Raw genomic sequence first — 18,342 nt, 5'->3', positions numbered from 1 at the left:
TTCAATAATTTTTTTTTTTTTTTTTTTTTTTTTTGCGGTACGCGGGCCTCTCACCGTTGTGGCCTCTCCCGTTGCAGAGCACAGGCTCCGCGGCCATGGCTCACGGGCCCAGCCGCTCCGCGGCATGCGGGATCTTCCTGGACCGGGGCATGAACCCGTGTCCCCTGCATTGGCAGGCGGACTCTCAACCACTGCGCCACCAGGGAAGTCCCCATCAATAGATTTTTTTAACCACCATTTACGGACAAAATACTGTGTTATTATTTTAATAATATAAGCCACAAACTAACAAAGATGAGTTAAATTAGATACTGCTTCCACCAGAAAAAAGTCAACATAATTTCAAATATGAAATTTATGTTGTGATAAAAAGTATTTCAAGTAATTATCTGGTTTTCAAAATATAGGTTTTTTCCTATTTTGTGAAGTCTTACTTTGTTAACAACACATTTTTACTAATAAAAGATGTAGTTTTAAAAAATGCCTGTGGAACTATTATGCTAGGCTATGTTATCATGACTCCTAAAAAATTACAAGATCACATACTCCTCCAAAAGTCAACAACAAGCATTTCATAAGCCATTATGGAGGCTATCAAAACAGCAGTTGTATTCAGGTTCAAGGAAGTAAATATTTTCTAAAACAAGGCATCCACTACTCACTATTGGATGTGTTGACTATGAAGTATTATATTTTGTCAACAAACATGTAAGAACTAACACATACATACAATTATGCTGTTTCAAAAGTGATGTTGTTATACCAAGTTATTACTATTATTGTAAACATTTTGAAAAGTCCCCTTCTGGAATTGCTTTTAGAGAACACAGCTCATTTTCTGAATATCTGCGAGGATAGCAAATCTTTTCCCTTTGAAAGTGGAAATAATTTTAGAGGAGTCAAAAATTATTTAGGCCATGGCTAGAGAATAGGTGTGTATCTAAAAGAATGTGTGGCTGCAACAGCAATTTGAAGAATTTTTCCAGGGTGGCTCCAAATTCCCAAATCCATTCTCATGCAGCTTCAAAAAAACACTCTGTTCTAGTTTCATTTAAAAGAATTGACTACAACTTTTTAAAAGAACTTTCCAAAAGTTTCAAAAAGTATTTTGAGAATTGTGGAACAAGTACAAATTTCCAGAGGAACTCTCTCAAGGACAACACACGTTTTTTAATAAAGTATATATAAATAACTTAAAAACCAAGTCTCATTACTTTGTATGCATGCCACGTATAGTTTCTTCACATGTCAAATCTAGATTAAGCAATGTGTGTGGTAATTTGCTAGACAGAAGGATAATTTCTTATCCTCAATCTGAAACAGAGTTTTAGAAACTACAGGTTGTTCTCTCATGATCAGGAATCACATTCTGATATAGTGTGGTCACTACAGGTCTCTTCTTACTGCATTTCTTATTTCTTACTGCATTTCTTAACTAGCTTGAAATTAAAATTCTAGAATATGGTTTCAATAAAAGAAATGCCAACTTCTACCAGTTGTCTCCCATGATAAGGTTGCTGACTGTGAAAACTGTAGTCTGAGTATTTCCATTACACAGAGAGGGAATATTTACACTTTGTGAGCAGTTTCAGAATGCACTATAAATCAATACACAAATTGAATTCTCTAACTAAGTTTTCTAAATTGCAATCAAAAGTTTAATACTTTGGGTTTTCCTAGTGGCACAGTGGTTGAGAGTCTGCCTGCCGATGCAGGGGACACGGGTTCATGCCCCGGTCCGGGGAGATCCCACATGCTGCGGAACGGCTAGGCCCGTGAGCCATGGCCACTGAGCCTGCGCGTCCGGAGCCTGTGCTCCGCAACGGGAGAGGCCACAACAGTGAGAGGCCCACGTACCACAAAAAAAAAAAATTTAATACTTTTTTAAAAAAACAAAGCTACTTCGATAACAATTGAAAGGAACAATGTGTCTGTGTACGTCTTAACTCTTTTTCATCACAATGCAATTCATTTGCTTCATGTTGATTTTGGCGAATTCTGGCTTTTCTCAATGAAAACAGATACTTGGCCATGTTTTGAAATTAAATGCTGAAACATGATGAAGCATATCCTCGAATTCCCACATATCCTTTTTTATTAATATGTAGTATGTCATACAAATGACCCACTGCGTCTGACACATTCAACCCCTTTGGACTTCGACAAGTAGCAACAAAATAAGAAGCACGTGAAACTTTCTAGACTGTTCCAAGAATTAGTCTTGAGAACACATTGTACTATGGTGCACCAGAAATCAGGAAATCAGCGTGGGAAGATTATGTTTACAAAAGAAAATAATTCTAACCTTTTTTAGCTTGAGAAGACAACTGACCCTAACAACAGCTCCTTCTTTGGCCTTACAATTTATATTTCTATATTCTGGTCAGATCCAGGTGTGGGTCAAGTTGACCCCTGAGACAAGGAGAAATATACTTGTTGTGCCACTTTGAGTCAACATATAGTACTAACAAGAACTTCCTACCTTTGATGTTTACTTGAGGATACTTTATGGAGGAGGAAGGCTCAGCGGCTGAAGTGTCTATCTGGTGAGGGTGGAGGTTTGAGGGACAAAGGGGTAGGAGTGATAGGAATATTAAATGGAACCCTCCACAGCTCACCCAAGGACATAATGAGACATTTCTGAGGGTAGGGGGGCTAAACTGGGGAGAGACACCTTTGCATTTTGCTTGGGGAACCAGTCATGGGACTATCAAGTCTTTCCACTGAGTTTCTGCTTAATTACAAGCCTTGATTAAAGATGGATCCCTGTGACATAAAAATCCAAGGTTACAGTGAATGGAGAGCTAGCACATCAGATTAATGCAGGCTTATTTTATAGTTCTCCCCTCTCTAAGTCCTTAAACCTAGCATCTTGGAGTCAGCTCTGGAACTTAAGCCTGAGGCTACATTCAAGCATGATTATTCTATGCTGCAGGCACAGGAATTCTGGTGAGAATTGAAGGAAGCCCAAGGAGCCAAGCATGTGACTGGGAGTGAGGAGCATGGATCTCCCTTTTCAGTTCTGTTGTGGACTCATTAAGTGCACTTGAAAAAATATGCTCCCGTTTGCTTTCATTTCTTCATCTGAAAAGACAACAGGTACATCTTCTGGAGAGGGTGACATTCACAAATCCAGCACAAACTTTCTTCTGTCAATGTGAAGCTTTACTTAGTGTGACACCAATGACCTCATAGTGAGGCCTGTGTATGGGGCAGAAAAGGTTAAATGATTAATTTGCCAAATTCAATTGCTAGGAAGAGATGGGACAATTCCAGGCAGTATAAATCAGCTATGCATTTAGAAACTATTATCAGGAGCACTAGACAGCACGCATGATGCTCTGCAAACCACAAGTGATGTCAAAGCTGCGAGGCTGCATGGCTGCCAAAGGCTCAAGCATGGTAATAGATGCTAAATTACTGCTGAAGAAGCATATTTGATTAAGGAGGGCCCCAAGAGAAGTAAAGCCCTTGGAAGGCTTCCCTCTGAGTTTTACAAGAAGTAAGATAAACAGCATCTCCAACTGTAATCACAAAACATAATAAAAATGCTCTGAGCTCTCATAGGACCTGCAAGAACATCTCCCTTGAGTGGTATAAAACCATTCCATTCCTAATACACAATGATGAAGACAAAGTTACCCCCAAATTGAGGCAAAGTCTAGTTCATGACACAGACAACTCCATGAGGAGTCTTTTAAAACTGTGATTTTAAAAGAGGTGGACTTATTTAAATTGACCCAACGTATGTGTTCCCACCTCTCTGCCCTTTCCCTTTATCCTCAAGTCTCAGTTATACAATCCTTTTGCTCAATATTTCCAGCCTAATTCCTCATGATATTTGATGAACTGATGTGGCTGCCAGCTTTCTCCCAACCCCCACCTTCCCTCCATCCTCTACCCCCTCCCCCATTCTCATACTCAGCTCCCCATATTCCCACCCTAGGTCTTGCCCACGGTCTCTCTCCTGTCATTTGTGAAGTGGAAAATCCAAACACTAATAACTGTAAGAAAAAAAAAAAAAAACCCTACATGTGAAGAAATTCATTTCAATATTTTTTTTAAATACTTTCTAAAAGTGGTTATCTAGGAGTTCCCATTTTCTTCTGAAACTTCTTAAATGTCACTTCATACTTTCTCCTTATATATTTTAAAATTCAGATGGACCAATAGGTCATCTAGTGGCTGCCTAGTACAATCCAAATTAACTTTTTAAGAAATTGTATCTAGTTAAGAAAAACACATAGGAGATGAAGAAGTTTAGATAAAATATCTCTGGAAAAGCAAACCTAAAATTCACAAAGACATTTATTTATCAGAAACAATTGGTTAAAAGGTACTACACAAAAACACTTTATACACCTTATAAAATATTTATAAATTAATCATAATAAAATGCAAGACATGCAAACTGCAAAGATTTTCAATGGCTTCAAATGACAACAGAAGGCACCTTAACCACTAGGTTCCTATAAGCTAGTCTACATGAGAACCAGTTCCTAAAATAGGTCTCAGTGGCCAACTGATCATATGAAATCTGAATGACCAAAAAGGAATTAAACCCCCCTAAATAAAATATATATTATTTGCTTTGTTTGAGACACCATAAGAGTTTTGCTTGTAATTGGATAAAGTTAGGGGATATTAATAGTGTGATTATGGAGATACCATTTTATCCAAAATATCTATTTTCTGTTAAGTCTGAAAAATTCAAGGCACAACAGTCAGGAAAAAACCTGACAAGGTTTGTCTAATTATTTTGCTATCAAACTAAAAGTTTTGATTTACAAGAAACTTTTCAGGGTTCTTCTGCATTCTGACAATCCAGAAATGACTTCAACTTAAAGTGTCAAATGTGGCATATGAATAAACAACTCTGAGAAGAATGGATGCTCTGCTTTGCTTAATTTTGAAATAACAAACCACCATGGATGCCTGAATAACATACACCACTCTATGAGACAAGGCTTCCATTCCTTAAGTGTACTTACATGAATGGTGACTTTTCAGTCTTCTTTCATGATTTAGGTGGGAAATATCACCACGGAAAGGATACTCTTATATAGAAGACAGAATTTTGAGTTTGATTTTTTTAAATAAGCATGCTGTTTGTGATGTACAGTGCAGAATGCAGAATTAACATTCCAATCTCACGACCTATACAGTCGGTCGTGACTGGTTAATCCCCATTTGGCAGCTGTTTGATAAAGGCAGTAACACTCCAGGGTGTGCTATCCTGGATACCTCTGCTTTTTTTGGGTCTCTACCATTAGCACCTTCTCTGATAAGGTCCTTTGCTGCAGCATCGTCTGACTGTAGAAGCCCCCTTCTTATTAGCTAGAGCTGTCCGTCTGAACTCATTGTTTCTCAAGCATTTCACAACATAATCTCTATTTTCAATGCAGTAAACCACTAAGAGGCACCCTGTATCTTATCTCAAACTTCACTTTTCTAGAACACTCACCAAAAACTTAAATAAAGTAAACAGAGAAAGACTTTTTTTTAAGAAGGGAAAAGTAACAATGTAGAGTCAGTATAAGTTTAACAGCACAAGTCAGCATTATACTGCTATTCTGTTAAAGGGCTGACACTTTAGTTCCCAGGAACTTCATTTTGTCAAAAACATCAGTTTTTCCATTCTCCCCAAAATCAATCTACAAATCTAATGAAGTTCTAAGAAAAAGCCTACAAATTGGTATTCAAAGGCAGAATCAAGAATAGTCAAGAAGACTTGTATCAAGCAAGAAGGAAGATGGATGTTATCAGATATTTAGAGTTTTACACTATATAAATCCATAGTAATTAAGAAAGTATGGTATTGGGCATAGGATGGTTAAAAGGTCGATGGCAGAATAGAAAGCCCATTTATGAGGAGGAAATTTAATACTGGTGTTTTCCTTTTTCTTTCTTCATCTATACCACATTAGAACATTTTGAGGATGATTTTACTCAATTTATATAACCCTGCTGTTTCACTAAAGTAGCATTTACTAGAAAATTTGTTTCCAAGCAATAAATTAATATCCTGACAACCACAAAAAAAATCAGTTTTTGTCAGTTTATGCCATGATATATCTATCTATGCCTATATCTAATTAGAGACAATATGAGACTTGCTGTTTCAGGAAAAAAATACTCAAATGGATACACTTCGATTAACTGGAAATTTTATATAAAAATTTCTTTATCAGCAGCACTAATAAATGATAACAGTTAGCTAAGATGATCATTCTGAAGTATTTCAAAAATTTCAATCACCTATTCACTCATTCAATAAATAATTATTAAATAAAAAATTACATGTATGGTCACATGAAAGGAAGTGTCCTAAATTTGGGGGTGGTATTGAGAAAAAATATATATGATAAGTACAATGCCACTGAGAAGTAATTATAAAGAATGGAGAATATATTCAATATTTACGTATTTTAATGGCAGGAAAATTCTGCAATTACTTCCACATCAAGAATGAAAACTAAAATCCAACCACATAATTATCCAAGTATTGTAAGTATATCTGTCTGTGGCATATTCATATTAATAGATCAAATTTCATATTCACTTTTTATATATACCTATTGTGAAGTCATTCGTAAACGCAAAGGACTATTTTGACACTGTTGCTTGGTCAGAACATTTTAAATTGTTATAAAAGGAAAAAACATGCTTTGCTGATCTTTCCACCTACTTGAACCAGATATAAAAAGAATAAAATTCTAAAATAAAGAATGGTGACTTTTAAAAACTCTCAACAGTTAAAATAAAGATAGAGCTCACTGGTTTAAGTTGAGAGCAACTAAGTAAAAGAATTAATCATTGACCTTTGTTCTTATTGCAGATAGACACAGTTTTTCTTACTTTCATATGAGAAATAATAAGTCAATGAACACCACCACTAAAGAAACTTCTGATAATGATTGTGGTTAAAAATATTTGGTTATTGGCTTTATGTTAGGGATTAAATAGAAATTTTGTAGTTTAATCCATGAATCAGAAAATTTATGTCATATGTCAATGATTAAACATTATCCAGGCAAAGAATGTTGAAATCTTTCTTAACTAGTCATAAACTTATTATTGAGCAGGCTAAATAAAATTTCAGGATAATAAGTGTTAGAAAATCCAACAATATTACTTCAAAGACAAGAATTTTCAAATCATAAACTGATTGCTTACCAAGAAACAAAAATAATGGTTAGACAACAGACTGTACCATGTAAATGACAAGAATGATAGAAGGATTATGCTGGACCAACAACAGATGTCTAATAAATACTGAACTAAGTTTATTGTATGTGGCTACGTGCATTAGTGTGTTGAGAATGAAAGGTTGAGGAGAAGTGAGTGTGAGCTTTTTCATTTCATTATTCTAAAGCAATGGTCCTGCAGGGGATATCAACACCTTGAGATAATCTTCAGAGATATCAAGTCCTTAGTTCAAGTCTTCCTTTTCCTATTTACTTTTAAATTGTTTTCCCTCTTTTTACATTGGTTTATGAGAACACTAATGATCCAAGTACATGATCACTGAGCTCAAAGCAGAAGTTGATATGGAAGGGCTTCCTTCCATCTGCCTGTCCTGGCACGTGCATGTTAGTACTGGTATGCTATCTTGAACTGTTTGAATTTGAAAAGCACTCTTCTCTCCAAATAATTAGTAGGGTTTTTACAAAATTTACTAACAGATACATCCTTGCAACATGCTAAGTGAAACTAATTGCAGATAAAGTAGATTTTATCTCAAAGTAAATATCTTTCTAAAATATCAGCATTTTGAAACTTCAAAGCAATTTTGGCTTTTCCAATTATGGGTTAGAATATAAGTAATCTTCTAAGAAGGGGCAAGAGAATTATCTTATTCAAGGTCTATGCCTAAATAAATTCCTAGTCACTTCCAAGTGAATTGCTCAAAAGTTCTTTTAAACAAGTTAGACTCTTAGAACTTCACCTAGCAAAACTGTAAGGATGTAAAGATTACTTATTCCAAACTTTCAGAGAAAGCAGTCAACTGGAATTATTTATGAGAGAAGAGAGGCAAATTCCTCTAATTCCTACATAGAGTATTCAGTTAGAAATGGATATAATGTTCAATATGACTATCATTCTTAGATGAGAATGAGCTAGTTTCATGAAAAACATTATTACTAATGAAAACAATTACTGGGTTTATTAGTTTTCTCTTGCTGCCGTAACAAATTACTGCAAACACAGTGGCTTAAAATAACACAATGTATTATCTTACAGTGCTGGAGGTTGGAAGTCTGAAATGGATCTTAGGCTAAAATCATGGTGTCCACAGGGCTGTGTTCCTTCTTGAAACTCTGGAGGGGAATCTGTTTCTTGCCTTGTCAAACTTCTAAAGGCTGCCCACAGTCCTTGCTTTGTAGCCCCTTTTCATCTTCAGATCCAGCAATCATATCTTTCTGAACTTTGCTCATGTCATCACATCTCCTTATTGGCTTCTGATTCTTCCCTCTAGCTTTCACTTGTAAGGACCTCCGAGATTACATTGGGCCCACCAGATAATCCAGGATAAACTTCCCATCTCAAGATCCTTAACTTAATCATATATGCAAAGTCCCTTTTTCCATGTAAGGTTCCAGAGATTAGGAAGTGGACATCTTTGAGGGGTCATTATTTTCTGCCTAATACACTGGATATCAAAATATGGGAAGTGAAAGATTGTCCATCATGCCTTTCTACGATGGTTCTACTATACTTGTAAACTCATGGTTCATTTGTGCAGTATAAAAAGCAGGAATAGTGAGAAGGAGTACAGTGTAGTGGTTAAGGCCTGGCCCCTGGATTCAGCCTGCCTGGTGTTCCAATCCCAGCTCACTCATTAACTCTGTCACCTTGGGCAAATTACCTAAATCTCAACTTCTTCATCTTTAAATTGGGGTAATTGTACCTATCTCTTCATGTTGCTGTAAAAACTAAGTTACTAAAAAAAAAAAAAACCCCAAAACTAAAAACTAAGTTACTTACCATTTTTGAAACACTATCATATCAGAAGTATATAATATCAAAATACCTATATTATCTTTCATTGTTAAACATACTTAGATCTTTCTTTCAGGGTTTCAGGTCAGAGGAACTGTTATAATAGTTCAAAATTTTTGCTCATGTTGAAGCTATGGAATCATTTGAGTTACCTACGTAGGACACCAGTTTTACCAGGAATAACTTGAGATTTTAGTGCAAATTCCAAATAACCATCATATGCTTTGGTAGTAGCCTGAGAAACTAAGAACTGCAATATTGAATATGATCATGAAAATTTAAAGTTGAATCAGAGAATGAGGTTCCTTTTCTTATTAACTATCTTTATTAAAATATCTCCAAATCTCTTAAAACAGATCACATTGGCTCACAATTTCCTTATACTTGAATACAGAAGAGTGACTGGTGAGGAAGGTAAGTTTCTGAGCCCTGATAAATTACACAGTTGTAAACATTTGTTTCTTTTTATACCTGGATCAATTGTTTTGTGACTCTCCTTTACTGTGCTGCTTTTAAGGACAGAGACTATATTTAAATATATGACATACAATATGTGTGTTCAAAATATAGACATTTGATAAATGTTAAATATCGTGTCAGTCCCCCCTCCAATAATTTCAATAATTTATATAGTACATTTCATTAGAAGCTTAAAAAAATTTTTATGAGTAAGCTACTATGAACAACATTGTGGAAATAAAAACAAAGCCTCCAGAGAAATGTCTCCAAAAGCCAAAGTATATTTATCAATACACTCCCTAATCCCAGAATCCTCAAAACATTTCTGGAATTTCTTGGCATAATCTCCATTTCAGATTTTGTGACTTCTAACAAAATTTCTCTTATTACTTTCCAACCATATTTTATTTATGACCCAAAACCAGTTTCCCCTGGCTTGGAAAAGTCCACTTTACTTAGTCATCAGTCAAGGCTGAGGGCCTGTCTTAAAATATCAAAGGGTGAAGACCTATTACCTCCGAAGTTAATATAAGAGTAGGCAAAACTACAATCGTGGAAGAAGAATTCTAGATGAAAATGCTTGAGGAGGCAGCATCACTACAATGAGTCCTACATTAACTAATTTAAAAGATAAACTAAGTAAATTTTAAAAAATTACTTAGGTACACATCATGAGATAACTAGTTTTATTATATTTTTACAGCATTATAAATACATCCCTACACATTCATGAGAACATTATATATTTTTAAAAGTCTACACATTCAAAGATCAACATTATAGAAGCATTCATTTAACACACCTATAGTATCTAACATTCTGCTAGGCTTCAGAATACAAGAATAAAGGCACACTCCTGGCTGTCAAAAAGGTGCCACATTAATAGCATCAATCATGCATTAAGATATGGTTATTCAGAATCATTAATAAGGAGAGTGAACTGATACACATGAATGTATGGCATAACTCTAGTTTCACAATTAGGGGAGAGATACTGGCAGCACTGAATGGTTAGATTCAGTGTATTAAATGCGTAATAGATTGTATTCAATGTGAAAAATCCCGGTGAATGCTCCCATGCACACTTGGACGCAGGAACACAGGAAAAGCTAGAGTTTTTGTCATATACTTGTAGCCTGATACTATCTCATCTCCTAAAACTTGGTCCCATATATAACAAAATAAAAAATATTGTCCATCATGTAAAACTATATTTGAAAAATACCCAAGGTGCCTATTATTTAATTTTTTTTCATAATACAAGCTACAAAATAGGGGACTAAAAAAAATCTTGTTTAGAGGAGATAAACAGAAGGGAGTGAAAAAGCAGTGTAGGAGAGATGAATTTAAAGAGGTAGAGAAATGCCACTCTAGAGTCAAGCTGGAAAGCCAGTGTTACAGCCAATTGATCAACTGATTTACAAAATCAGTGAATGTTTGGTGCTGAAAGAACTTTAAACATCATTTATCCCACTCCTTTCATGTCATGGTTAGGAGATTAAGGCCCAGAAAAAGAAATGGTGTTTTGTTTTGTTTTATTTTGTATAATTGCAAATTGAAATCCAGTTTTTAAACTTCTTCATGTATAAAACATTATCAGATTTGAAAACAACTAATACTGAAACTTTTTTTTTTTTTCGCTCACGGGCCTAGCCGCTCCGCGGCATGTGGGATCTTCCCGGACCGGGGCATGAACCCGTGTCCCCTGCATCAGCAGGTGGACTCTCAACCACTGCACCACCAGCGAAGCCCAAAACTTCTTATTGTTAGAGTTGGTTCTAAACTCATGAGTTGCTTCAGAATATAGCCAAATAACAGTGTCTTTAAATTCCATTCCTCCTTCAATACAATATCCACAGTCACACCTATCCCTCCCCGTCCACACACACAATTCCCAAACATTTTCTCTTTTTTTGGTTGTTGCTATGTTTCGTTGTTGCTTTGGATATACCATTTTGCAAATGGGAGAAAAGCCCTACCCAAATTTCTGCTGTATTTCATTCAGTGGTTTCATTGTACAAGTAGAACTGCTTATAGAAATAAAAATTATTTATGTTTATAAAACTCCAGCTAGCCATCAAAAATATAGTAGTTTGCTTTTCTTTAATGAGAGTTCAGTGAAGGGACAGGGTAAGTAGAGGATTCTTTTTTTCCTTTAGTAACTGATTTTTTTTTTTCCCTTCAACATAATGTAGGTACACAGTAGGTGATGAGATAGTTGAGGCTAAAGAGAGTGCAAATTGAAGTCTTATTTTTTCACAGTTGTCCATAGTGGTAATCAGGTACACTGAGGATTTTATAATTAATTCATTCATTCAAGAAATATTGCTTGGGGCAGTGTAAGGTGGCAGAGATAGTATAAGACTCAAGAAACTCAAGTTTAATGGATAAAAAAGGCAAACTAACCATTATCTAAAATAATAATAATAATAATTGAACCTTGGTTTAAATACAAGCCTTTTTTTTCCTCCCCCATAATCTAATGTGCTCAGGAAAGGTGCAAGCTTGTTAACCAAGGTTTTGTAAGCAACAATGAAGTATTTCTCTCTCACTCACCCACATTAACATTTTCTAAACATACTTTCTGACATCAATATTCTATGAACTCATGTTCGAATAAGTCACATTTCAAACAGTGATCACACACACACATCTGCCTTTTTACAGAATCATTTTGGATTAGATTTAGATTGAGAAGGGATCTTGGAGTTCTAGAGGTCAATGGTCTCATTTTACAGAGGAGGAAAATGAAGTCCAGATAGACTGGCATTCGCCCAAAGTAACCATTTAGAAGCTGATACTGAGAATTCTACATAGAATTCTACATTCTAATTATTCTAATTCAATTTAAGAGTTTGTTCAGTTTCTCCATGGAAAATACATACCCATAAGTTCCTCTTTCTCAAATCAGGAACTCTTGCTACACTGAACTCAGAAGGCAATGGCTCAGCAACTGAGCCATATGGGCCAGCTGTACATCTCCTTCATTGCATCATCTCTTTATGCCTGATGTCCTCAAGCTACCAGAGACCACAAAGCACTAACTAAAGACAGAGAACTACTCTACCAAAGCAAGCACAGATTGTCAATGTTTACCCCTTATGATTAAAGAAAAGTCAAAATATCAAAACAAATCTTTTATTAAAAATCAGCGATAAACTTTTATCAAAATTTTAAAAATATTTCCAAAAGCCTAAAGAAGGAAAGCACTCTCCCCAGTATCCCTCCCCTTAAAAAGAATTCTACTTTCAGATGACACAGAAAAATTAACTGATGCAGACAGCAAGATCTGAGAAGTTTGGGGGAACTTTGGTCTGTCCATGGACTATCAGTCATACTTACTTATAAAAATGTAGATCTCTATATCTTAGCTTGTTAATGACATCATTGGGCATCCAGGTTTTGAGAGTTTGAGATTGTGCTCAAATGAAAACTTCTACTGCTTATGATCAAAATGCACATCCGTTTTTCACAAAAAAATTTTTAAAGCATTCAGAATTAGAACGGATCTTGGAAAGAATGTGTGGTAGTAAAATAATGATAGGCTTTGGAGTCAGTATTTTTGTTCTTCTAGCAGGTAGTTTCATCACTACTTTTTTTAACATCTTTATTGGAGTATAATTGCTTTACAATGTTGTGTTAGTTTCTGCTGTATAACAAAGTGAATCATCTATACGTATACATATATCCCCATATCCCCTCCCTCTTACGTCTCTCTCCCACCCTCCCTATCCCACCCCTCTAGGTGGTCACAAAGCACGGAGCTGATCTCCCTGTGCTATGCAGCTGCTTCCCACTAGCTATCTAGTTTACATTTGGTAGTGTATATATGTCAATGCCACTCTTTCACTTCATCCCAACTTACACTTCCCCCTCCCCGTGTCCTCAAGTCCATTCTCTACATCTGCGTCTTTATTCCTGTCCTGCCCCTAGGCTCTTCAGAACCAATGTTTTTTTTTTGATTCCATATATAAGTGTTAGCATACGGTATTTGTTTTTCTCTTTCTGACTTACTTCACTATGTATGACAGACTCTAGGTCCATCCACCTCACTACAAATAACTCAATTTTGTTTCTTTTTATGGCTGAGTAATATTCCATTGTATATATGTGCCACATCTTCTTTATCCATTCATCTGTCGATGGACACTCAGGTTGCTTCCATGTCCTGGCTATTGTAAATAGTGCTGCAATGAACATTGTGGTATATATATGACTCTTTTTGAATTATGGTTTTCTCATGGTATATGCCCAGTAGTGGGATTGCTGGGTCATGTGGTAGTTCTATTTTTAGCTTTTTAAGGAACCTCCATACTGTTCTCCATAGTGGCTGTATCAATTTACATTCCCACCAACAGTGCAAGAAGGTTCTCTTTTCTCCACACCCTCCCCAGCAGTTACAGTTTGTAGATTTTTTTTAACATTTTTATTGGAGTATAATTGCTTTACAATGGTGTGTTAGTTTCTGTTTATAACAAAGTGAATCAGTTATACATATACATATGTCCCCATATCTCTTCCCTCTTTCCTCTCCCTCCCTCCCACCCTCCCTATCCCACCCTTCTAGCTGTTCACAAAGCACTGAGCTGATCTCTGTGTGCTATGTGACTGCTTCCCACTAGCTATCTATTTTACACCTGGTAGTGTATATATGTGTATATATACACTACCACTCTCTCACTTTCTCCCAGCTTACCCTTCCCTACCGTGTCCTCAAGTCCATTCTCTAGTAGGTCTGTGTCTTTATTCCTGTCTTGACGCTAGGTTCTTCATAACCATTTTTTTTTCTTTTTAGATTCCATATATATGTGTTAGCATGTGGTATTTGTTTTTCTCTTTCTGACTTACTTCACTCTGTATGACAGACTCTAGGTCCATCCACCTCATTACAAATAACTCAATTTCGTTTCTTTTTGTGGCTGAGTAATATGCCATTGTATATATGTACCACACCTTCTTTATGCAATCATCTGTCGATGGACACTTAGGTTGCTTCCATGTCCTGGCTATTGTAAATAGAACTGCAATGAACATTGTGGTACATGACTCTTTTTGAATTATGGTTTTCTCAGGGTATATGCCCAGTAGTTGGATTGCTGGGTCATATGGTAGTTCTATTTTTAGTTTTTTAAGGAACCTCTAAACTGTTCTCCATAGTGGCTGTATCAATTTACGTTCCCACCAACAGTGCAAGAGGGTTCTCTTTTCTCCACACCCTCTCCAGCATTTATTGTTTGTAGATTTTTTGATGATGGCCATTCTGACTGGTGTTAGGTGATACCTCATTGTAGTTTTTGCTTTGTTTTGTTTTCCTCATTGTAGTTTTGATTTGCATTTCTCTAGTGAATAGTGATGTTGAGCATCCTTTCATGTGTTTGTTGGCAATCTGTATATCTTCTTTGGAGAAATGTCTATTTAGGTCTTCTGTCCATTTTTGGATTGGGTTGTTTGTTTTTTTGATATTGAGCTGCATAAGCTGCTTGTATATTTTGGAGACTAATCCTTTGTTAGTTTCTTCATTTGCAAATATTTTCTCCCATTCTGAGGGTTGTCTTTTCGTCTTGTTTATGGTTTATGATTTGTGACCCAAGATATGATCTATTCTGGAGAATGTTCCATGAGCACTTGAGAAGAAAGTATATTCTGTTGTTTTTGGATAGAATGTCCTATAAATATCAATTAAGTCCATCTTGTTTAATGTGTCATTTAAAGCTTGTGTTTCCTTATTTATTTTCATTTTGGATGATCTGTCCATTGGTGAAAGTGGGGTGTTAAAGTCCCCTACTATGATTGTGTTACTGTCGATTTCCCCTTTTATGGCTGTTAGCATTTGCCTTATGTATTGAGGTGCTCCTATGTTGGGTGCATAAATATTTACAATTGTTATATCTTCTTCTTGGATTGATCCCTTGATCATTATGTAGTGTCCTTCTTTGTCTCTTGTAATAGTCTTTATTTTAAAGTCTATTTTGCCTGATATGAAAATTGCTACTCCAGCTTTCTTTTGATTTCCATTTGCATGGAATATCTTTTTCCAACCCCTCACTTTCAGTCTGTGTGTGTCCCTAGGTCTGAAGTGGGTCTCCTGTAGACAGCATATATATGGGTCTTGTTTTTGTATCTATTCAGCAAGCCTGTGTCTTTTGGTTGGAGCATTTAATCCATTCATGTTTAAGGTAATTATTGATATGTATGTACCTGTTAGCATTTTCTTAATTGCTTTGGGTTTGTTATTGTACGTCTTTTCCTTCTCTTATGTTTCCTACCTAGAGAAGTCCCTTTAGCATTTGTTGTAAAGCTTGTTCGGTGGTGCTGAATTCTTAGCTTTTGCTTGTCTGTAAAGGTTTTAATTTCTCTGCCAAATTTGAATGAGATCCTTGCTGGGTAGAGTAATCTTGGTTGTAGGTTTTTCCCTTTCATCACTTTAAATATATCCTGCCACTCCCTTCTGGCTTGCAGAGTTTCTGCTGAAAGATTAGCTGTTAACCTTACGGGGATTCCCTTGTATGTTATTTGTTGCTTTTCCCTTGTTGCTTTTAATATTTTTCCTTTGTATTTAATTTTTGATAGTTTGATTAATATGTGTCTTGGCCTGTTTCTCCTTGGATTTATCCTGTATGAGACTCTCTGCACTTCCTGGACTTGACTGACTATTTCCTTTCCCATATTAGGGAAGTTTTCAACCATAATCTCTTCAAATATTTTCTCAGTCCCTTTCTTTTTCTCTTCTTCTTCTGGTACCCCTTTAATTTGAATGTTGGTGCATTTAATGTTGTCCCAGTGGTCTCTGAGACTGTCCTCAATTCTTTTCATTCTTTTTTCTTTATTCTGCTCTGCAGTAGTTATTTCCACTATTTTATTTTCCAGGTCACTTATCCGTTCTTCTGTCTCAGTTATTCTGCTATTGATTCCTTCTAGAGAATTTTTAATTTCATCTATTGTGTTGTTCATCATTGTTTGTTTGCTCTTTAGTTCTTCTAGGTCCTAAACATTTCTTGTCTTTTCTCCATTCTGTTTCTAAGATTTTGGATATCTTTACTATCATTACTCTGAATTCTTTTTCAGGTAGACTGCCTATTTCCTCTTCATTTGTTTGGTCTGTTTGGTCTACTTTGCTCCTTCATCTGCTGCATATTTCTCTGTCTTCTCATTATGCTTAACTTACTGTGTTTGGGGGGGTCCTTTATGTAGGCTGCAGGTTCATAGTTCCCATTGTTTTTGGTGTCTGCCCCAGTGGGTAAGGTTGGTTCAGTGGGTTGTGTAGGGTTCCTGGTAGAGGGGACTGGTGCATGTGTTCTGGTGGATGAGGCTGCATCTTGTCTTTCTGGTGGGCAGGACCGCATCTGGTGGTGTGTTTTGGGGTGTCTGTGAATTTATTATGATTTTAGGCAGCCTCTCTGCTAATGGGTGGGGTTGTATTCCTGTCTTGCTAGTTGTTTGGCATGGGGTGTCCAGCACTGGAGCTTGCTAGTCATTGAGTGGAGCTGGGTCTTAGTGCTGAGATGGAGATCTCTGGAGAGCTCTTGCCAATTGATACTACGTGGGGCCAGGAGGTCTCTGGTGGTCCAATATCCTGAACTCGGCTCTCCCACCTCAGAGGCTCAGGCCTGACACCTGGGCGGAGCACCAAGACCCTGTCAGCCACACAGCTTGCTCTCGGGAGGCCACGAGCTGGCCGGGTTGTGTGGGGTGCGTGGTCAGTTTCATCACTTAAGAAAGTAATTTTTATCTCCCTTGTCTTCTCCTATATAGTAGGAATAATAATACTGGGTTGTTTTAAGGATTATTGACAAGATATAAAATATCTAGCACATAAAAGATGCTCATAAATTGGACCTATTGCTATTTACTTTAGTTTTAAATTCCCACTGGCCAAATGTTTGAAGAACGGATAACAGCAAGGGAATGAAAGGGAACTAAACCTTAGCAATAAGTGCCAGACATGTGACAAATACAAGTTAAACAACAGCAGCAGCAGTTTGCTTTCATTGACCACTGATCATATGCCAGCAATTTATTAGGTGCTTTAATACATTATCTTATTTAATCTCCCCCAGTGCCCTGATGAGGTAGGAATTATCACCTCAATTGTATAGAATAGGAATCAGGGAGTTAGAGAGGTTAAGTAGTGTTCCCAAGGACACATAGATAAGCAGCAGAGCCCAGACTAGGAAGAAGGGCAGAAGAAATGGTCAGAAGTTGCTCTTAAGCCTAATTATATATTAAAAAATACATATTTCAGAAGCAACGAGAAGAGAAATGCAACAAATATTCCCACTATGAGCTCCTTAAGAACCGGGGCTAGGGCTCATTAACCTAGGTGAACTCAGAATCTGGGACAATGGGACAATTCCTGGAATACAGTGAGTGCTCATTAGATGTATGTGTATGATAGTTAATTGGAAAGCAATTGGCAATGGGGGCAATAAGATATCACAGTGTCTCAAAGCAAAGTCTTTGGGATGACAGTAAATATAAAAGGTAGAGTAATGAGAACATTCATGCATAAGGACAATAGTCACAAACTAAAAATATCTTTATACATCTACTGTTTGATAATGACTACTGTCTATCCATAGAGCTTTTCCCCCATTATACTATTATATAAAGATTTCAATCACTACGAGTAGTATTATCTTAAAGTGTGTAGGGCAATGAGGAGGATACACACACACACACACACACACACACACACACACACACACAAACACACATCTGTATTTTGGGGGTAGCCTAAAATTCACTCCATTGTATATGGGAAAAAAGTCTAAATGAAAGAAAACTCTCTGTAAAAATTTTTAAAATGGGGCTTCCCTGGTGGCGCAGTGGTTGAGAGTCCGCCTGCCGATGCAGGGGACACGGGTTCATGCCCTGGTCCAG

General features: G+C 36.5%; 1 protein-coding gene and 1 long non-coding RNA gene across 7 annotated transcripts in view; one reads left to right on the top strand and one right to left on the bottom strand.

Annotated features, from left to right (window-relative positions):
* The window catches only part of RNLS (renalase, FAD dependent amine oxidase), a 266,454-nt gene that overhangs the window by 219,017 nt on the left and 29,095 nt on the right, over window positions 1–18,342 (bottom strand). The window lies entirely within an intron of this gene.
* LOC112399585 (uncharacterized) overlaps window positions 1–18,342 on the top strand; it is a 443,663-nt gene that overhangs the window by 396,677 nt on the left and 28,644 nt on the right. For all 6 annotated transcript variants that reach the window (XR_003003259.1, XR_003003260.1, XR_003003255.1 and 3 more), the window contains one exon: window positions 9,360–9,417. This is a non-coding gene — a long non-coding RNA (uncharacterized LOC112399585). The remainder of the gene's footprint in view (window positions 1–9,359; window positions 9,418–18,342) is intronic.

Source organism: Neophocaena asiaeorientalis, unplaced genomic scaffold, assembly GCF_003031525.2.
Source record: "Neophocaena asiaeorientalis asiaeorientalis breed wild unplaced genomic scaffold, Neophocaena_asiaeorientalis_V1.1 scaffold131, whole genome shotgun sequence".
Taxonomy (NCBI): domain Eukaryota; kingdom Metazoa; phylum Chordata; class Mammalia; order Artiodactyla; family Phocoenidae; genus Neophocaena; species Neophocaena asiaeorientalis.
Note: the sequence above shows the minus strand (reverse complement) of the source record. Positions and strands in the feature narration are given on the sequence as shown.